The 20,280-nt window shown below is 43.3% G+C and overlaps 1 protein-coding gene across 1 annotated transcript in view; it reads left to right on the forward strand.

Moving 5' to 3' along the window:
• LOC122543619 (XK related 6a) overlaps nt 1-20,280 on the forward strand; it is a 522,769-nt gene that overhangs the window by 402,320 nt on the left and 100,169 nt on the right. The gene's annotated exons all lie outside the window — the stretch shown is intronic.

Raw genomic sequence — 20,280 nt, forward strand, 5'->3', positions numbered from 1 at the left:
CATTACAGCAGGAAGTATTCATGATGCTTTTCTCATACATTAGTTTACAGAGGCAACAATGCATAAAGTTCCTGAAACAATTACCAACAGGCTTTTGGAAGGCTAAGTCCTTCCTTTGCAACCTTTGGCTGATCACCTGCACTAGAAATCTGTATCCAACAACAAATGTAAATTACCATGAGGCCCATGCCACCATCAAATTACATCGTGTTCGTGATATTAGGTACGATAGCTAAATAAATGATCAGCATAAGATAAGAATAGCTGGTGAGGTGTTTTTCATCTGTTACAAAAGGGAATATTTCAAAAAGGAATAAACCCTTCTACATGCTATTGTCTTGAAAGAAAAAAGCAACATTTACTTTGAAAGTTTCTATTGTTATCAAATGCATATTTATAAAAGCAGGTGTCACTGGTGGCACATATCTCACTCATTCTGGTGTATCCATCTAGATAGCCTCCTACCATGCTTTTAACAAGTGGCTGGTGTTTGGTATCGATGGTGTCTTCACTATTGCTTCTTTTCCTGTAGTAGATTTGGGATGCAGTCTCTGAATAGGACTCTTTATGGGAGCCCAGTTATAGAGCTGCCAGCCAACCAACCAATGTGTAGGCTTGTCTTCTTGCCTGTTCTGTCTTCTATGTAGAGGAACCATATGGAAATGGCACAGAGATACCTGTCAAATTTAGTGAGATTTGCAGCTGGTATACCCACACCATAGGTCATTTTAAAATGTTTAATTTTATCAATTGTGTTTTTCAATACTTTCCACTTAACCATCCAAACTTAAAGAAAAAGAAATCATATATAATTGGTGGATAGAAATTGCATCTCATTGCATCAATCTTTATTTGCAAAGTGGGCTGAATGAAGCCCAGTCTTCAGGGCTAATATTCCATGCTTAAGGGACATCTGAAAGACATCCAACCTAATAATGGGTCAGCCTATTTTTCAGATGTACTTGGTGGTCACCTAAAACAAGCATGATGCCCACCCTGAGGCCCTTTTGAGAATCCAGCAATCAAAGCAGCAGCTGCCTTCAAAAGAGAGTTTTGTATCATCAAATATAAAACAGAATTTTTCTTCAAAGTTTTAATTGTTTTTGCATTGTGTCATATTAGTTCATGTCGAAGAAACTCCTGAACCTAGCTATGCAGGAGCATGGCCTTTTGAGAAAAGATCATCAAACATATGCCTTCCAACAGGCACTTGATTCATATCTCTATCTAATCTATTTAACCTCATTAGGGAAAATTTTGCACGTTTCCTCTCTAATCTCTAACATACCTTAGTAAAAGTCCAAAAAATGTACACCTCATTATTCAAGCCTGGCAAGCTGATTTCCACAGACATTTCATTCATGATCCCAGCTGCACAGAACCCATTAACCTAGAAATTATTTGCTGGCAATATTAGCATATGAACATTTAACATATTTGTATGACATCCAATGTCTAATAACAAAGGGATAAACTCTTTCATTTTAAGTAGTACTGGTTTCAGCTGACTCCTACCCTCAGCTTTCCCAGATGAACAATCTGCTGTCATTCAGTGCCTCAGTTGACACACAAAGAAGATCTTCATGGGCAAGATAGGGGGAGGCTATTTGTGCTTGTGCACTGTGAATACCTCACTGAGGAATGATAAAATAAAGGAAACTAGGTTATGAGGGAAATATTTTGTGGAATGGCATTTATTGCACTTGAAAAGGCTTTAAGGTGCCTGCTGTAGGAACATTATGTTAACTGGTCAATATTTAAAATAAGCAAATATTAAGCACTTTAATCCTGTTACAAAGGTTCAGTAATAGAACCTCAATCCATTGACCAAGTTCAACAGCAGCCGCTTGTACTCTAATCAGGCCTCGAACATAGAATCCTCAGGCCTGATGAAATAATAATTATGTAAATGTAGTCTAATGAATAGTTGTATCTGGAGGATAACAGGTAAACTGGAACATATATGAAACGCCTAAAAAAAATGCTTTTTTTTATAAGAAGCTGACAGATGTGTAAACAAAAATGAAATCATCATCAAATTTATTGGTTCACATGCAATTTTTTTCAACTTTCTATATCAAAGCCTTTATGGCTACCCTACAAGGGGGTTTAGAAGAAAATTGATGAATTTAGAGGAATTTTGTTATGCAGTACTTTGATTTTAAAGCTGGCAATAGTAGTCTCATAAAGCTGTAAAATATTTTATCATGGGAGATGGATTAGATTCATTTTAGCTAGTCATTGTAAATTAAGGACCATAAATCTGTGTGACTTAACATTGTTTTTACCTATTGGACATACAATGACTGCAGATGCTGGAAACCAGATTCTGAACCATATTCTGAATCTGGAAACCAGATTCTGTGCTGGAAGAGCACAGCAGTTCAGGCAGCATCCGAAGAGCAGTAAAATCGACGTTTCGGACAAAAGCCCTTCATCAAGAATAAAGGCAGACAGCCTGAAGCGTGGAGAGATAAGCTAGAGGAGGGTGGGGGTGGGGAGCTTAACATTGTATAAAGCATAAAGAGGTAACAATTCCCAACCTATAAATGAATGTTGGTCTGATTGCAATGAAGCGATTGGAGGTATGGAGATTTGAAGATTTGGAGTGAGTATGACCGGGATGTGTGTGTGTAACCGTGAAAACCTGTGATTCCTAATAAACCTGCTGGACTATTACCTGGTATCATGTGGTTTCTGACTATGTGGAAATTAGGTGTTGGAGGGAGAGTGTGATAAGAGGATAGTATGTGTTTGGGGGATGTGGGGGTGGTAGGTGTGACAGCAGGAGGCATCTGTTTAGGAGTGTTACTGGTGGAGGATGTGTGTTGGGGGAGAGTAACAGATGGAAAATGAGGTGTTGTAACAGGATGGGATATGTGTTTGAGAGAATACGGCAGGAGAAGTGTGTGTGCTGGGGAAATGTGATAGGTTCCGTATTGGGGAAGTGTGACAGGTGGACAGTGTTATTTAGGGGAATGTGACAGGTGAGAAGTGGGTGTTGGAAACCTGAATGGTGGAAATTGGTGGTGGAGGGAATGGGACAGTGGAAGATATATTTTATGGAGAGTGCGACAGGTGAAAGATATGTTTTTAACAGAGAACATAGAATATTGTATCAAACATGGTGCCAAATTAAACTAATCCATTCTGCCTGCCCATGGTCCAGAACCCTCCATTTCTTGCAAATTCATATGCTTATCTAAATGTCCCTTAAACATCTCTATCATACCTGCCTCCACTACCACCCCTAGCAGCCTGTTCCAGATTCCTACCATTCTCTGTGTAAAAAACTTGCCCTCATCTCTCCTTTGAACCTCCCCCCTCACCTTAAATGCATGCTCCCTAGTTTAAGACACATTAACTCTGGGAAAAAGATTCTGACTGTCAACCTTATTTATGCATCTCATAATTTTATTGATTTCTATCAAGTCTCCCCTCAGTGGCCATCGCTCCAGAGAAAATAACTCAAGTTTTTCTAGCCTCTCCTTATAGTTCATATCCTCTAATCCAGGCAGCATCCTGGTAAATCTCTTCTATACCCTCTCCAAAGCCTCCACACCCTTTATGTCATGTGGCGACCAGAATAGAACGTGATACTTAAGTGTGACCTAACCAAAGTCTTATAAAGCTGCAACATGATATCCTGACTCTTGTACTCACTTCACCGACCAATAAAGGCAAGCATGTCAAATGCCTTCGTTACCACCATATCTACTTGCAGGGCCACTTCCAGGGAGCTATGACTTGAAACCGAAGATCCCTCAGTACTTCAATACAGTTCAGAGTCCTGCTATTAACCGTATACTTTTCCTTAACATTTGATCTCCCAAAGTGCAACACCTCAGACTTAGCCAGATTAAACTCTGTCTGCCATTTCTCTGCCCACATCTGCAACTGATCTATTATCACACTGTATCCTTTGACAACCTTTTACATTATCCACAATTCCACTGATCTTTGTATTGTCTGTAAACTTAATAATTGACCCATTGACATTTTCATTCAAGTCATTTATACATATCACCAATAGCAGAGGTCCCAGGACAGAACCCTGCAAAACACCACTAGTCATGGACGTCCAGCCAGAAAAACCATTCACCATTACCCTGTACCTTTTATGGGCAAGCCAATTCAGAATCCACGCAGCCAAGTCACCATGGATCCCAAGCATCTTAATCTTCTGAATGAACCTATCATGAGGGACCTTGTTGAAAGCTTTAGTAAAATCCAGAGAGACAACACCTACTGCTCTACCCTCATCGATATCCTTTGTCACCTCCTCGAAAAATTCAATCAAGTTAGTATGACATGGAATTGCCCTGCACAAAGCCATGCTGACTGTTGCTAATTCAGCCATTTTTTTCCAAATGCATATGAATCCTATCTGTAAGAATTTTCTCCAATAGCTTCCCAAACACTGATGAGAGACTCATTGATCTATAGTTTAGATTAAATTCCCTCGAATATGGAAACAGGCTATATGGCCTAACAAGCCCACACAGACCTGTTCCTCTACCTTATAATTACCCCACACTAATGAACCTAGCACCGTGGGCAATTTAGCATGGCCAATTCACCTGACCTGCACATCTTTGGATTGTGGGAGGAAACTGGAACACCTGGAGGAACCCACGCAGACAAGGGGAGAATGTGCAAACTTCACACAGACAGTCGCCTGAGGCTGGAATCGAACCCAAATCCCTGGTGCTGTGAGGCAGCAGTGCTAACCACTGAGCCACCATACCACCAATTTCCTGGATTATCCTGATTTCCCTTCTTGAACACAGGAACAACATTAGCTACTCATCAGTTCTTCAGGATCTCTCCAGTGATTAGCGCAGATACAAAGATTTTGGTCAAGACCTGAACAATCTTCTCTCTTGCCTCTATCGATAACCTGGCTCTGGGGACTTATCCACCTTAATGCTCTTCAAAAGACTCAACACCACTTCTTTCTTGATCTCAAAATGCCCTAGCACATTGGTATACTCCATACAAATCTCACTATCCTCCATGTCCCTGTCCTGGATGAATACCCAAGCGTAGTACTCACTTAGAATCTTGTAAATGAGTGAGCTTTTCGTGAGTTTTTGGAAAATGTGTGACAGGTGGAGGGTATATGCTGAGAGGAGTGTGACAGGTAGCGGTTGTGTTTTGGGAATCTGTAACAGGAAGACAGTGTGTGATAGAGGGAGTGTGATAGGTGGAGGATATATGTTGGAGAGAATGTGACAGGAGGACAGTATGTGCTGGGGGTGATATGACAGGCTGAAATAGGGTATTGGTGGAGTGTGACATGTTTAAATTGGGTGTTGGCAGATTGTGACAGGTGAAGTTATGTGTTGGGGGAATGTGATATGAGGAGGGTGTGTGTTGAGCAAGTGTGGCAGGTAGAAATTAAATATTGGGGAGTGTAAAGGAGGAGAGAATGCATTAGTGGATTGTGACAGGAGGAGAATGTGTCTTAGCCAAGTGTGAGAGGTGGAGAGTGCATGTTGGGGGAATGTGACCAATGTAATGTTGGGAGCTTGGAGGAGAGTGATTGGTGGACAATGGGTGTTGGTGCAGAGTGTGACAGAGGAGGTTATGTGTTGCCTAAGTGTGACAGGTGGCGGATGTGTGTTGGGGGATTGTGAAAGTATTGGGGGGGTATGTTGAGGAAGTGTGAGAAGTAGAGGCAGTGTGGTGGGGGGAGCTTGATAGGTGCAATTTCGGTGTTGTGTGGAGTGTACAGAAGGAGAATATCTGTTCAAGCGAGTCAAAGTTTGAACTGACAGATTGTAATACATGAAGGATGGTTGCTGAGTGGACCATGACAGATGGAAATTGAGTCTTGGGACATGTGAGGATATGTGTAAGAGTCAGTGTGACAGGTAGAGGATGTAAGATAGAGTAACTGTGAAAGATATGTGTTGATGAGTTGTGATAGGACAGTGTATTGGAATGAATGTGTACTGGAGGGAATATGACGAATATGAATGACACAGGTTGTGTCTTAGTTTAAGGCTGTGACAGGAATAGGGTCTGAGAAGCAATTGTGCTGCAAGTATTGATGACTTAAGAAACACCAAGTAATCTTTAAACCATGTAATTCATGGACCGAATTTGTGGTAAAAATCATTGGCTTTGAAAAAAAACTTCCCAGCCATTCATTGTGATGTTGTGGTCAAATGGACAGATATAGAATGGCACCAATCTTTCCATTATTAATGTCCACAAAAGAATTCTCTAATAGATATGCTTGCAATTTTAGTAAGTGTTGAACTGTTTACAAACTACAATGTATGCCCTGAGACATATTTCTTTTGAGAGGTTTTTATACCTAAGATTTTGCATCTCAGTATCTTTTACCTTGCTTTATAAGGACTGCAAAGCTGATCATTTAACTTTATTTTTTCATTTTTCTAATTTTATATCTAAGATTTTGTATCTAGGTATCTTTGTTCTAATGATGGTGCCAGAAAGGCTGACATTGTACACTTTGCTGTACTCATGTATCCCTGTACTTGAGTACACATGACAATAAACATAATTCTAATTCTAATGGTACATACATCTTACAGGTTGATGAATTGATGATTTAGATAGTTACAAGTTGAGCTCCATATTGCCCTCAAATTTGAGACAATATGAAAATGTTGACAGATATTTTTTCCCTGTTGAGACAATAGCTGCTGTAGTTTATTCAGAAAACACTGCCTCTACTTTTCAGGCTGGATGAAGAGAGAGGATGGTTCATTGAGCAGTCCTGCTGCTTCAGCATTATTTCTTACAGCTGGAACAATTCAGTTTCCTAAACACAAAAGAGGGATAGTTTGCTTGTTATACAATCCCCTGTCACCAACTGACCAGTTATTAGACATGGTCATATCACGTAGATTGTAGGAACATTTTTTGAGGTGATTATATCTAACGCTTGGTCCCCACTCAGTTGAGTACCTTGGTGATTGTCTGAATGTTTTGTGAATGAGTTAGGAGACGATCCATTTATATTCAAGGTGACCGTTTCTGATGTTTTTTTCGAGACAAGCTGACTTGAATTTATGAGGTACAGTCAAACAAATGAGTGGCATGGTGGCTCAGTGGTTAGCACTGCTTTCTCACAGCATCAAGGACACATGGAGTATGTGTGTTGGGAGATTTTGTAGAGTGGAAGAAGGGAGGGTGACATGTTTAAGTTGGGTATTGGGGGAAGTATGACAGAAGGATGGTGTGTATTGGAGACAGTGTGACAGGAGGAGAGTATTAGAAGAGTGAGTCAGTTGGAGGCTGAGTTTTGGGAGAGTGTTTCAGAGTCATAGAGCTAGATGCATGGAAACAGATCTTTGGTCCAACTTGTCCATGCCAAGCAAATATCCTAAATTAATCATTTGTCAGCACTTGGCCCATATCTCTCTGATGCCTTTTAAATGTTGTAATTGTACCAGCCTCTGCCACTTCCTTTGACAGCACATTCTGTGTACGTACCATCCTCTGCATGAAAAAGTTGCCCCTTAGATCCCTTTTAAATCTTTCCCTCTGACTTTAGTGCCCTCTAGTTTGAACTCCACTACTCTAGGAAGAAGACCTTGTCCCTATCCATGCCCCTCATGATTTTATAAACTTCTAGAACGTCACCCCTCAGCCTCCAACGCTCTCGGGAAGATAGCCCCAGTCTATTAAGTTTCTCGCTATAGTTCAAATCCTCCAACCTTGGCAACATCATTGCAAATATTTTCCAAATCCTTTTAAGTTTTTCAACATCTTTGCTACAGTAAGGAGACCAGAATTGAATGCAGTATTCCATAAGTGGTCTAACCAATGTCATGTACAGCTGCAACATGACTTCTCAACCCCTATACTCAATGCACTGACCAATAAAGACAAGCACACTAAACACCTTCTGCACTCTCCTGTCTCCCTCTGACTCTACTTTCAAGGAACTATGAACTTGAATCCTAAGCTCTCTTAAGTTGGGTAATACATGTATAAGTGCTGCTCTCATCTGCCTTTCCAAAATGCAGCACCTCACATTTATCTAACTTAAACTCCATCTGCCAGTTCTCAACCCACCAGCTCATTTGAGCAAGGTCCCATTTGAGGTAACCTTCTTGGCTGTGCACTACACCATCAATCTTGGTGACATCTGCAAAATTACTAACCATACCTCCTAATGACAAAAAGCCGTGGACTCAGCACTGATCCTTGTAGCACAGTGCTAGTCCCAGGTCTCAAGTCTGAAAAGCAACCCTCTTCCACCACCCTCTGTCTTCTACCTTCAAGTCAGTTCTGTCTCCAAATGTCTAATTCTCCCTGTATTCCTCACTTGCTAACCAGTCTACCATCCGGAACCTCGTTAAACACCTTACTGGAATCCATATAGATCAAGTCCTCTTCTCTGCTTTCATCTATTCTCTTTGTTACTTCTTAAAAAATTCCAATCAAATTAGTGAGATTAGGGCGTTCAGTGAGTGTGACAGGAGGTTACATGTTGGGAGCATGTTACAGGAGGACAGTGCATGTTAGGGTTGTGTGACAGGTGGAAATTGGTTATTGGGTGAGTGTGAAAAGAGGAGGAAATGTGGTCTGGGAGAGTGTCAGGTGGAGGGTGGAGTGTGACAGGTGGAAATGTGATATTGAGGGGAGTGTGACAGGTGGAAATTGGGTGTTGGGTGGAGTGGAGTCAGAAGGCTGTGTGTTGGGGGAGTGTAACAGGAGGGGGTTTGGTGGTGGAAGAGTGGGATAGGTGAAAATTAGATATTGAGGAGAATCTAACAGGTGGAATATCAATGTTGGATGGACTGTGAGAGGTGCAATGTATGTGTTGGAGAGTTTGAGAAGGAAGAGGATGTGAGTTTGATGTATGTGGAATATGTGGTGGGTTGTGTTGAAGGAGTGTGACAGACGAGGGCAGGTGACTGGCTCCATTTAATGCATTTGAATTTATAAGGTACAGTTAAATAAATGGGTGGCAAGGTGGCTTAGTGGATTGTTCTGCTGCCTCATAGCACCAGGGACACATGGAAGATGTGTGTTGGGTGGTTGTGTAAGGTAGAAGAAGGGAGGGTGACATGTTTTAATTGATTTGGATGTGCTGGTGTTGGACTGATGTGGACAAAGTTCAAAATTACACAACACCAGGTTACAGTCCAGCAGGTTTATTTGGAAGTACAACCTTGTGTAATTGGTGTTGCATGACTTTTAACTGGATATTGGGGCATGTGTGACAGGAGGAATGTTTGTGTTGGTTGAGTGTAACAGGTTCAAAGTGGCTGTTGGAGAAGTGTGACAGGTGGAAATTCTGTATTGGAGGTAGAGTGCATTAGGTAGTGTAATAGTTGGAGTGTGTGTGCTAGAGAACAAATGAAAGGGAAGATAAGAACAGGTGGAAAGTTGGCATTGGAGGGAGTGTGACAGATGGAGGGTGTGTTTTGGGCAAGTGGAACAGATGTACCTTGGGTGGCACAGAGGCTTGATAGTTAGCACTGCTGCCTCACAGCGCCAGGGACCTGTGCTCGATTCCAGCCTTGAGTGACTGTCTATGTGGAGTTTGCACATTCTCTCTGTGTCTGCGTGGGCTTCCTCCAGGTGCTCTGGTTTCCTCCCACAGCCCAAAGATGTATAGGTTAGGTGGATTGCCTGTGGGAACTGCAGGGTTACAGGGATAGGGGATGGTGGATGGGTCTGGGTTGGATGCTCTTTGGTTGGTCAGTGTAGGAATCCTATGATTCAATGAAATTTTCAATCACCTGAGAAACTACAGTTTCTAGTCACTGGGTTGCTGTACCAGTCTTTGAAAGTGATGGTCTCCAGTTGGTAAAGACTTGACATTAGGTCTTTTGGTGTCCAAATGCCTTAAATGATGAGGCAAAGTGGCAGCAATGAAAATAAAGCAAATCTTGTTTTCTAGTTGAAATGTGGAACTTTTTCAAGGAACAGATACAACGTGTCCTTGATGTGTATGTACCTGTCAGGCAGGAAAGAGATGGTCGTGTGAGGGAACCTTGGTTGATGAGGGAGGTTGAATGTCTTGTAAGGAGGAAGGAGGAGGCTTACAAAAGGTTGAGGAAACAAGGTTCAGACAGAGTGTTGGAGGGATACAGGATAGCCAGGAGGGAGCTGAAGAAAGGGATTAGGAGAGCTAAGAGAGGGCATGAAAAATCTTTGGCAGGTAGGATCAAGGATAACCCCAAGGCCTTTTATGCATATATGAGAAACATGAGAATGACAAGAACGAGGGTAGGTCCGATCAAGGACAGTAGTGGGACATTGTGTATTGAGTCGGAAGAGATAGGAGAGGTCTTGAATGAGTACTTTTCTTCATTATTTACAAATGACAGGGACAGTATTGTTGAAGAGAAGAGTATGAAATGGACTGGTAAGCTAAAGAAGATACTTGTTAGGAAGGAAGATGTGTTGGGCATTTTGAAAAACTTGAGGATAGACAAGTCCCCCGGGCATGACGGGATATATCCTAGGATTATGTGGGAAGCAAGAGAGGAAATTGCAGAACCGTTGGCAATGATCTTTTCGTCTTCACTGTCAATGGGGGTGGTGCAAGGGGACTGGAGAGTGGCGAATGTTGTGCCCCTGTTCAAAAAAAGGAATAGGGATAACCCCGGGAATTACAGGCCAGTTAGTCTTACTTCGGGGGTAGGCAAAGTAATGGAAAGGGTACTAAGGGATAGGATTTATGAGTATCTGGAAATACACTGCTTGATTAGGGATAGCCAGCACAGATTTGTGAGAGGTAGGTCTTGCCTTACAAGTTTTTTTGAATTCTTTGAGGAGGTGACCAAGCATGTGGATGAAGGTAGAGCAGTGGATGTAGTATACATGGATTTTAGTAAGGCATTTGATAAGGTTCCCCATGGTATGCAGAAAGTCAGGAGGCATGGGATAGTAGGAAGTTTGGCCAGTTGGATAGACAATTGGCTAACTGGTTGAAGTCAGAGAGTAGTGGTAGATGGTAAATATTCAGCCTGGAGCCCAGTTACAAGTGGAGTTTCGCAGGGATCAGTTCTGGGTCCTCTGCTGTTTGTAATTTTTATTAATTACTTGGAAGAAGGAGTCGATGGGTGGGTCAGTAAATTTGCAGACAATACGAAGATTGGTGGAGTTGTGGATGGTGAGGAGGGCTGTTGTCGGCTGCAAAGGGACTTAGATATGATGCAGAGCTGGGCTGAGGAGTGGCAGATGGAGTTCAACCCTGTCAAGTGTGAGGTTGTCCATTTTGGAAGAACAAATAAGAATACGGAATACAGGGTTAACATTAGGGTTCTTAGTAAGGTAGAGGAGCAGAGGGATCTTGGGGTCTATGTTCATAGATCTTTGAAAGTTGCCACTCAGGTGGATAGAGCTTGTAAGAAGGCCTATGGTGTATTAGCGTTCATTAGCAGAGGGATTGAATTCAAGAGTCGTTAGGTGATGTTGCAGCTGTATAGGACCTTGGTAAGGCCACATTTGGAGTACTGTGTGCAGTTCTGGTCACCTCATTTTAGGAAAGATGTGGAAGCTTTGGAGACAGTGCAGAGGAGATTTACCAGGATATTGCCTGGGATGGAGAATAGGTCGTACGAGGATAGGTTGAGAGTGCTAGGCCTTTTCTCATTGGAACGGCGAAGGATGAGGGGTGACTTGATAGAGGTTTATAAGATGATCAGGGGAATAGATAGAGTAGACAGTCAGAGACTTTTCCCCCGGGTACAACAGAGTGTTACAAGGGGACATAAATTTAAGGTGAAGAGTGGAAGGTGTAGGGGGGATGTCAGGGGTAGGTTATTTACCCAGAGTGTGATGGGGGCATGGAATGCGCTGCCTGTGGGAGTGGCAGAGTCAGAATCATTGGTGACCTTTAAGCGGCAATTGGATAGGTACATGGATGGGTGCTTAAGCTAGGACAAATGTTCGGCACAACATCGTGGGCCGAAGGGCCTGTTCTGTGCTGTATTGTTCTATGTTCTATGTTCTATGTTCTATGAGTCTACCTAATGAAACATTTTGCCCCCATGTCCAAAGATCTGTAGGTCGAGAATCAACTTGTTCAGTCACATGAAGACCCATGCCAGAAATTCATGTCTTTTTTGATATAAAGCCAGTCTTTATAACTAAATACAAACTGATCATGGCTGAAGATATTTAGGCTATTCTTCAATCAATTACAGAACATAAGAAATAGGAGCAGAATTAGTGCATCTGTCCCTTTGAGTCCACTCCACCATTCAATAAGGTCATGACTGATCTTTTTGTGGCCTCAGCTCCACTCACCTTCCCTCTTACCATAACCCTTACTGTTTTTACTGATCCAGAAACTCTCTATCTTAGCTTTAAAAGCATTCAATGAAGAAACTTCAACCACTTCACTGGGCATGGAATTCCAAAGATTCACAGTCCTCTGGGTGAAGAAATTCCTTCTCAATTCAGTCCTAAATCTGCTCACCCGAATTTTGAGGCTATGCCCCCTTGTCCTAGTTTCTCTACTTCTATCTTATCTATTCCCTTCATAATTTAATATGTTCCTATAAGAATGCCCCTCATTCATCTAAATTTCAATGAATATAATCCCAGCATACTCAGTCTCTCCTCATGAGACAACCCCCTCAACTCTGGACTCAACCTAGTGAACATCCTTTCTCAAGTAAGGAGACCAAAACTGTACGCAGTACTCCAGATGCAGCCTCACCAGCACCCTATACAGCTGCAACATAACCTCCTGGCTTTTAAACTCAATCCCTTTAGCAATGAAGGACAAAATTAGATGTTTTACCTGCAGACCAACCTTCTGTGATTCATGCACAAGGTTACCCAGGTTCCTCTGCATAGCAGCATGTTGCATCTTTTTACCATTCAAATAGTCATCGTTTTTACTGTTTTTCCTACCAAAATGGATGACTTCACATTTATTAACTGTGTACTCCATCTGCCAGACCTTTGCCAACACACTTAAACTATCTATGTCCCGCTGCAAAGTTTCACAGTCCTCTGCATACTTTGCCCTACCACTCATCTTAATGTCATCCACAAACGTTGACACACTACATGTGGTCCCCAGCTCCAAATCATCTGTGTAAATTATGAATAATTGCAGTCCCAACACTGATCCCTGAGGCACACTACTAGTCACTGATTGCCAAGCAGAAAAGCACTCATCTATCCCCATTCTTTGCTTCCTGTTTGTTAATCAATCTTCTACCCATGCTAATACATTACCCGTGATGCCATGCATCTTTATCTTATGCAGCAGCCATAAGAACTTTGTAAAATGCCTTTTGGAAATCTAGATACAGCACATGTGCTGGGACCTTGTTGTCCACCGTGCTCATAATGTCTTCATAGAATTCCAGTAGATTAGTTAAGCATGATCTACCTTTCATGAACTCACACTGTGTCTGCCTAACAGGACAATTTCTGTCTAGAAGTCTTGCTATTTAGAGTCATAGAGATGTACAGCACGGAAACAGCTTCAGTCCAACTCGTCCACGACAACCAAATATCCTAACCTAATCTAGTTCCACTTGCCAGCACCCAGCCCATATCCCTCCAATTCCTTTCTATTCATATATCCATCCAGATGCATTTTAAATATTGCGATTGTACCAGCCTCCACCACTTCCTCTAGCTGCTCATTCCATACACACACCACCCTCTGCATGAAAACATTCTTCCTTGATAATAGATTCAAAAATTTTTCCCAGAAGTTAAGCTAACCAATCTCTCATTCCCCATTTTTTTTTGTCTACATCCTTTTTGAAACAGTTCCATCATATTTGCTGTTTTTCACTCTGCTGGACCTGCCCCAAAGTTCAGTGAATTTTGGAAAATTACCTCAAGTGCATTTGGCTGCATCATGAGCAGGTCTAGAAAATAAATATTCATTGATTTTCAATGTTTAGGAAGGAAAGACAAAAAGGAAAAGTAGATGAATTTTCACTGATAATAAAAAATGGGATCAGTACACTCATAAGGAGGATGTCAGATTGGAAGAAAAATGTGTGGAGTCTGTTTGGATGTAACTAAGGAACAGCAAAGGGAACAAACGTTGGATGGAGTTATTTATAGGAGTTCAAATAATACTGGTAGAGTGGAAGCATGGTATTAATCAAGAGATGAAAAAAAGTCTCTAGCGTGAGCAACAGTTAACATGGATGACTCCAATATCCATAAAGACTAGGTAAACAAATTCAGTGCTAAAGCAGGGGATATGAATTTTTGGGGTGTGTTATGGATGTTAGAGCAGTATGTTGAGAAGCATACAATAGCAAGTATCTCGTATTTTGTAATGAAAAAGGGTTAATGAACAACCTTGTTCTTCTTCTTTAGGAGTGATTGACCGCATTATGACAGAATTTTACATTAAGATAGAATTTTCCATTATGATTGTAAGTGAGGTAATTCATTCTGAAGCAAGGGTCTTAAATTTGAATAAGGGAAATTATGAAGGCATAAGGCACAAATTGTTTGAGGTAAATTTGGGAAATGTATTAAAAGGTATGACTGCATTTGGCTAATTAACAGCCTTTAAAAATTATAACATGACTTACAGCAACTATACATTCCTTCAAGAGGTTGAAAAGCACAGCAGGTCAGGCAACATCCGAGGAGCAGGAGAATCGACGTTTTGGGCATAAGTGCTTCTGAAGGGCTTAAACTCGAAACGTTGATTCTTCTGCTGTGCTTTTCCAGCACCACACACTCGACTCTGATCTCCAGCATCTGCAGTCCTCACTTTCTCCTAGTTCTTTCAAGATGCACAAACACAGAAAAAGGTCCGCTAGTTGTGGCTGACAAAATAAGTTCAGAACTATATATGATCAAAGCAAAAGGCCCATAAAGTTGCCAGAGATAGCAGTAATTTTGAGGCTTGGGAAGTTTATACAATATAAAAAAGGAGGACCAAGAAACTGAAAAGAAAGGAAAAAAATGACGAGTTGGAATCTGAGCTTCAAACACTGCAACACATCAGAAAGAGGAGTGTTACCTGTTTCAGGAGGCAATCACAACCCTTAGATTATTTACCTTGATTTTGGTCATTGGGACAGGATGGTGTGACAACAAGCAAGGTAGGTAGAGAGATCCAGGAAGTAGAACTGAAGGAGTATCAGCTCTTGAGTTTGTCTAACAAATTTGACATTCTTGTTCCTCGCATGGATGAGAGTGGGAGCTGTAGGGAGGATAAGCAAATTGACCATAGCACAGGAAGCCATTCAAGAGGAGGGAGAAAAGAGAAATGTAATTGTAATTGGGGATAGTATAGTCAGGGGAATAGATTGTTTTCTGTGGCCAGGATCGAGACTCCTGAAGGCTATGCACCCTGCCTGGTATCTCATCTGGGCAATAGAGCAACTTGGAGTGGGAGGGGAAAGATCCCATTGTCACAGTCCACATAGGTATCAACATTATAGGTAGGAAGAGGAAAGAGGCCCTGCTGATGGAATATGAGCAGCTGTGGCCAAATCAAAAGAAGAACCAAAAAGGTAATAATCTCTGGATTACTACCTCTGTCATGACCTAATTGGCACAGAGTCAGCAAGATTAAAAAGGTAAACATGTGGTTCATGGTGGTTCAGTGGTTAGCACTGCTGCTTCACAGTGCCAGGGACCTGGGTTCATTCTCACCTCGGGCAACTGTCTGTGTGGAGTTTGCACATTCTCCCCGTGTCTGTGTGGGTTTCCTCTGGGTGTTCCAGTTTCCTCCCACTCTCCAAAGATGTGCAGGTCAGGTGAATTGGCCATGCTGAATTGCCTATAGTGTTAGGAGAATTAGTCAGGGAGGAATGGGTCTGGCTGGGTTACTCTTCGGAGGATCGGTTTGGACTTGTTGGGCCAAAAGGCCAGTTTTCATACTGTAAGAAATCTAATCTAATCAAAGATTGGTGTGGGAGAAATGGAATTGAATTCATGGGACATTGACACCAGTATGAGGAGAAAGTGAGGTCTGCAGATGCTGGAGATCAGAGCTGGAAATGTGTTGCTGGAAAAGCGCAGCAGGTCAGGCAGCATCCAGGGAACAGGAGAATCGACGTTTCGGGCATAAGCCCTTCTTCAGGAATGGGGAAAGTTTGTCCAGCAGGCTAAGATAAAAGGTAGGGAGGAGGGACTTGGGAGAGGGGCGTCGGAAATGTGATAGGTGGAAAGAGGTCAAGGTGAGGGTGATAAGTCAGACTGGGGTGGGGGCGGAGAGGTCGGGAAGAAGATCTCAGGTTAGGAAGGCGGTGCTGAATTTGATGGATTTGACTGAGACAGGGTGGGGGGAGGGGAAATGAGGAAACTGGTGAAATCCGAGTTCATCCCTTGTGGTTGAAGGGTTCCTAGCCGGAAGATGAGGCGTTCTTCCTCCAACCGTCGTTTTGTTGTGGTCTGACGATGGAGGAGTCCAAAGAGCTGCATATCCTTGGTGGAGTGGGAGGGGGAATTGAAATGTTGAGCTACAGGGTGGTTGGGTTGGTTGGTCCGGGTGTCCCAGAGGTGTTCTCTGAAACGCTCCGCAAGTAGCCGGCCTGTCTCCCCAATATAGAGGAGGCCACATCGGGTGCAGAGGATGCAATAGATGATATGTGTGGAGGTGCAGGTGAATCTGTGGCGGATATGGAAGTTTCCTTTGGGGCCTTGGAGGGAGGTGAGGGGGGAGGTGTGGGCACAAGTCTTGCACCTCCTGCGGTTGCAGGGGAAGGTGCCGGGAGTGGAGGTTGGGTTGGTGGGGGGTGTGGATCTGACGAGGGAGTCACGGAGGGAGTGGTCTTTACGGAATGCTGATAGGGGAGGGGAGAGAAATATATCCTTGGTGGTGGGGTCCGTTTGGAGGTAGCGGAAATGACGGCGGATGATGCGCTGTACATGGAGATTGGTGGGGTGGTAGGTGAGGACCAGTGGGGTTCTGTCCTGGTGGCGGTTGGAGGGGCGGGGTTCAAGGGCAGAGGAGCGGGAAGTGGAAGAGATGCGGTGGAGGGCATCGTCGACCACGTCGGGGGGGAAATTGCGGTCCTTGAAGAAGGAGGCCATCTGTGTTGTGCGTTTTTGGAACTGGTCCTCCTGGGAGCAGATGCAGCGGAGTCGAAGGAATTGGGAGAATGGGATGGCGTTTTTACAGGGGGCAGGATGGGAGGAGGTGTAGTCCAGGTAGCTGTGGGAGTCGGTCGGTTTGTAGTAGATGTCCGTGTTGATTCGGTCGACTGAGATGGAAATAGAAAGGTCGAGGAAGGGGAGGGAGGAATCTGAGACTGTCCAGGTGAATTTGAGGTCGGGGTGGAAGGTGTTGGTGAAGTGGATGAACTGTTCAACTTCCTCGTGGGAGCACGAGGCGTCGCCCGATACAGTCATCGATGTAGCGGAGGAAAAGGTGGGGGGTGGGGCCAGTGTAGTTGCGGAAGATGGATTGTTCCACATATCCTACGAAGAGGCAGGCATAGCTGGGGCCCATGCGGGTGCCCATGGCTACTCCTTTCGTTTGGAGGAAGTGGGAGGATAGGAAGGAGAAGTTGTTCAGGGTGAGGACCAGTTCAGTCAGTCGAAGGAAGGGTACTGGTCGGTACGGCGGGAAAGAAAGAAGCGGAGGGCTTTGAGTCCTTCGTGATGGGGGATGGAGGTGTACAGGGACTGTATGTCCATGGTGAAAATAAGGCGTTGGGGACCGGGGAAGCGAAAATTATGGAGCAGGTGGAGGGCATGGGTGGTGTCCCGAACGTAGGTGGGGAGTTCTTGGACTAAGGGGGACAGGACCGTGTCGAGGTATGCAGAGATGAGTTCGGTGGGGCAGGAGCAGGCGGAGACAATGGGTCGGCCGGGGCAGTATGAGGGAAGGCGGAAGCTGTTTCAATGGTACGGGCTCCACCTGAAACATGCTGGCAACCAGAGTCTTGATAGATCAAGTTCTGGGATTCAGCTCTTTTGTCCATGTTTGAACCAAGACTCCAATGAGCACAGTAGTGAATGGCCCTGCAGAACACAAACTGAAGGTCAGCCATGTCAGCATGCTGACATCTTCCATCACTGTACTGATGATTTAGAGTAAACTGACGAGGAACAAATTCCCTATTTAGCTGAATTCACCATGAATGTCCTGGCTTCTCGGCTTCACATTGGCCTGAGGTGTCTCTCTCTCTCCAATGAGAAAGCAGCGCTATAGTGCTTTGGGCTGGAAATGTGTTGCTGGAAAAGCGCAGCAGGTCAGGCAGCATCCAGGGAACAGGAGAATCGACGTTTCGGGCATAAGCCCTTCTTCAGGCTTATGCCCGAAACGTCGATTCTCCTGTTCCCTGGATGCTGCCTGACCTGCTGCGCTTTTCCAGCAACACGTTTCCAGCTCTGATCTCCAGCATCTGCAGACCTCACTTTCTCCTATAGTGCTTTGGGATAATGCTGACATTACCCTTAATTGGCTGAGTTGATTTTATTCTGTTTTTTTCTGTATAGGCCATAAATTGGGCAATTTTCCACCTTGCTTGGTAGATGCCAGTGTTGTAATTGTACAGGAATTGTACAGCTTGGCTGGGAGTCAGGGAGTGGTGCATCAGGTTCTGGAACCCAAGCATTCAGTACTATTGTTGGAATGTTCCAAACTCCAACAGTGCATTCCACCAATGATGGCATAGGTGACCTGATAACCCTCAACTCGACTTTTCTATTTCTTCCCTATAACCCTTGATTCCCTTACAAATTAATAATCTTTCTGCCTTGAATATACTAAACAATCCAACACGCACACCCCTCTGCAGTAGAAAATAGTCCACAGATTTACTACCCTCTGAGAAAAGAAATGCCTCTTCTTCTTTGTTTTAAATGGGTAACCTCTTTCTCTAAGGCTTTCTCCTAGACTCTCTATGCTCCCCCCCCCACCCCCCCCCCCCCCACCCCCCACCCCAACCCTGCCATACACACACACATCGGTGAATCCGTCGAAGAATCTTATATATTTCAATAAGATGTCCTCTCCTCCTTCTAAACTCCAGTGAGTACAAGCCCAACCTACCCAACTTCTTTACACAAGAAAATCCCTAGAAAAGGAGAAAGTGAGGACTGCAGATGCTGGAGATCAGAAGGGCTTGTGCCCGAAACGTCGATTCTCCTGTTCCTTGGATGCTGCCTGACCTGCTGCCCTTTTCCAGCAACACATTTTCAATCCCTAGAAAAGCACAATCAGCCTCCTGTACTGGACTGCCTCTAATGCCAGTATATTTTTCCTCACATAACGAGATCAAAACTGTTAACAGTATTCCAGATGTAATCAAACAAGTGCCTTGTATAGTTTTCACAAGAGTTCATTAGCCATTTCATGATACCACATAGATTGAGTTGAATTGGCTGAAGACTGGTATCTGTGATGCTGTACACCTCAAGAAAAGGCTAAGATCTACCAACCATTCAGCACTTCTGGCTGAAGGATGTTGTCTGTTGGATCTTTGACCTATTTACAAGAGTAGCTGTTTACCTGAGGGAAAGAGATCTTTCTCTTTGAATTACAACCATTTTTACAATGACCTTACCTAGGCTTTACAATGAGGGAGTGGGTTGCATTTGTATCTGCATGCATCGGATACAAAATTTATCTGAAGAGTATTTCCAGCTCTCAGGTTTGTTTGGAGTATGGTCAAACCCAATTCTACTAAGAGATGGGAATGCAATTTGTGAGCCCATTCTGTGGGATGCAAGAACACCCCTCCACCCCCCCCAATCCCCCCCCTCTCTGAGGCACCTAATATTTGAACATCATGTTTTAGTTGCCTCAGGCCGTCTTGAGTAGGATGGCAAACCAATCACTTTCCTACTCGATGAATGCTACTACTAAGCCATATGCATTTGCAATAAACTTACAATAAACATAATAATTCTGGATATTGTATAACAAATCACTATATTTGAAGTGAAAACTCTGATATTGAAGCATACCTTCAGGATTTATTTTACTGATCCATAACAACGTTTTAGCAACATTAGTAGGCTATATGGGTCATCAATCTGGCTCTCTACGTTTCAATATGTTCACGACTGAATTTCTACATAAATTCCACTTTTTTTTGTGCTTTGAAATGTTTTATATCGCCCAAGTGAGCAGATGGAGTCTTGGTTTGTTGCCTAATTTGAAAAATGTCACCTCTAAACTTAGTGCTTGAACCTGCAAACTTCTGATTCAGAGGAGAGAAATGGTACTAACTGAGCCATCACCACTGGGAATGGAAGGGAAAATAAATGAAAAGAATTTGAGCAAATTGAAGTGTTAATGCACATTTTGCCAGAAAATTAAACTGGGAACAGCTAACTTAGAAAACCTAGATTCTATTTGACAAGAACTTATGCAGACTTGCT

The sequence above is a fragment of the Chiloscyllium plagiosum genome, unplaced genomic scaffold, assembly GCF_037043375.1.
Source record: "Chiloscyllium plagiosum isolate Xiang-an unplaced genomic scaffold, Cpla_swu_hap1 HiC_scaffold_3, whole genome shotgun sequence".
NCBI lineage: Eukaryota > Metazoa > Chordata > Chondrichthyes > Orectolobiformes > Hemiscylliidae > Chiloscyllium > Chiloscyllium plagiosum.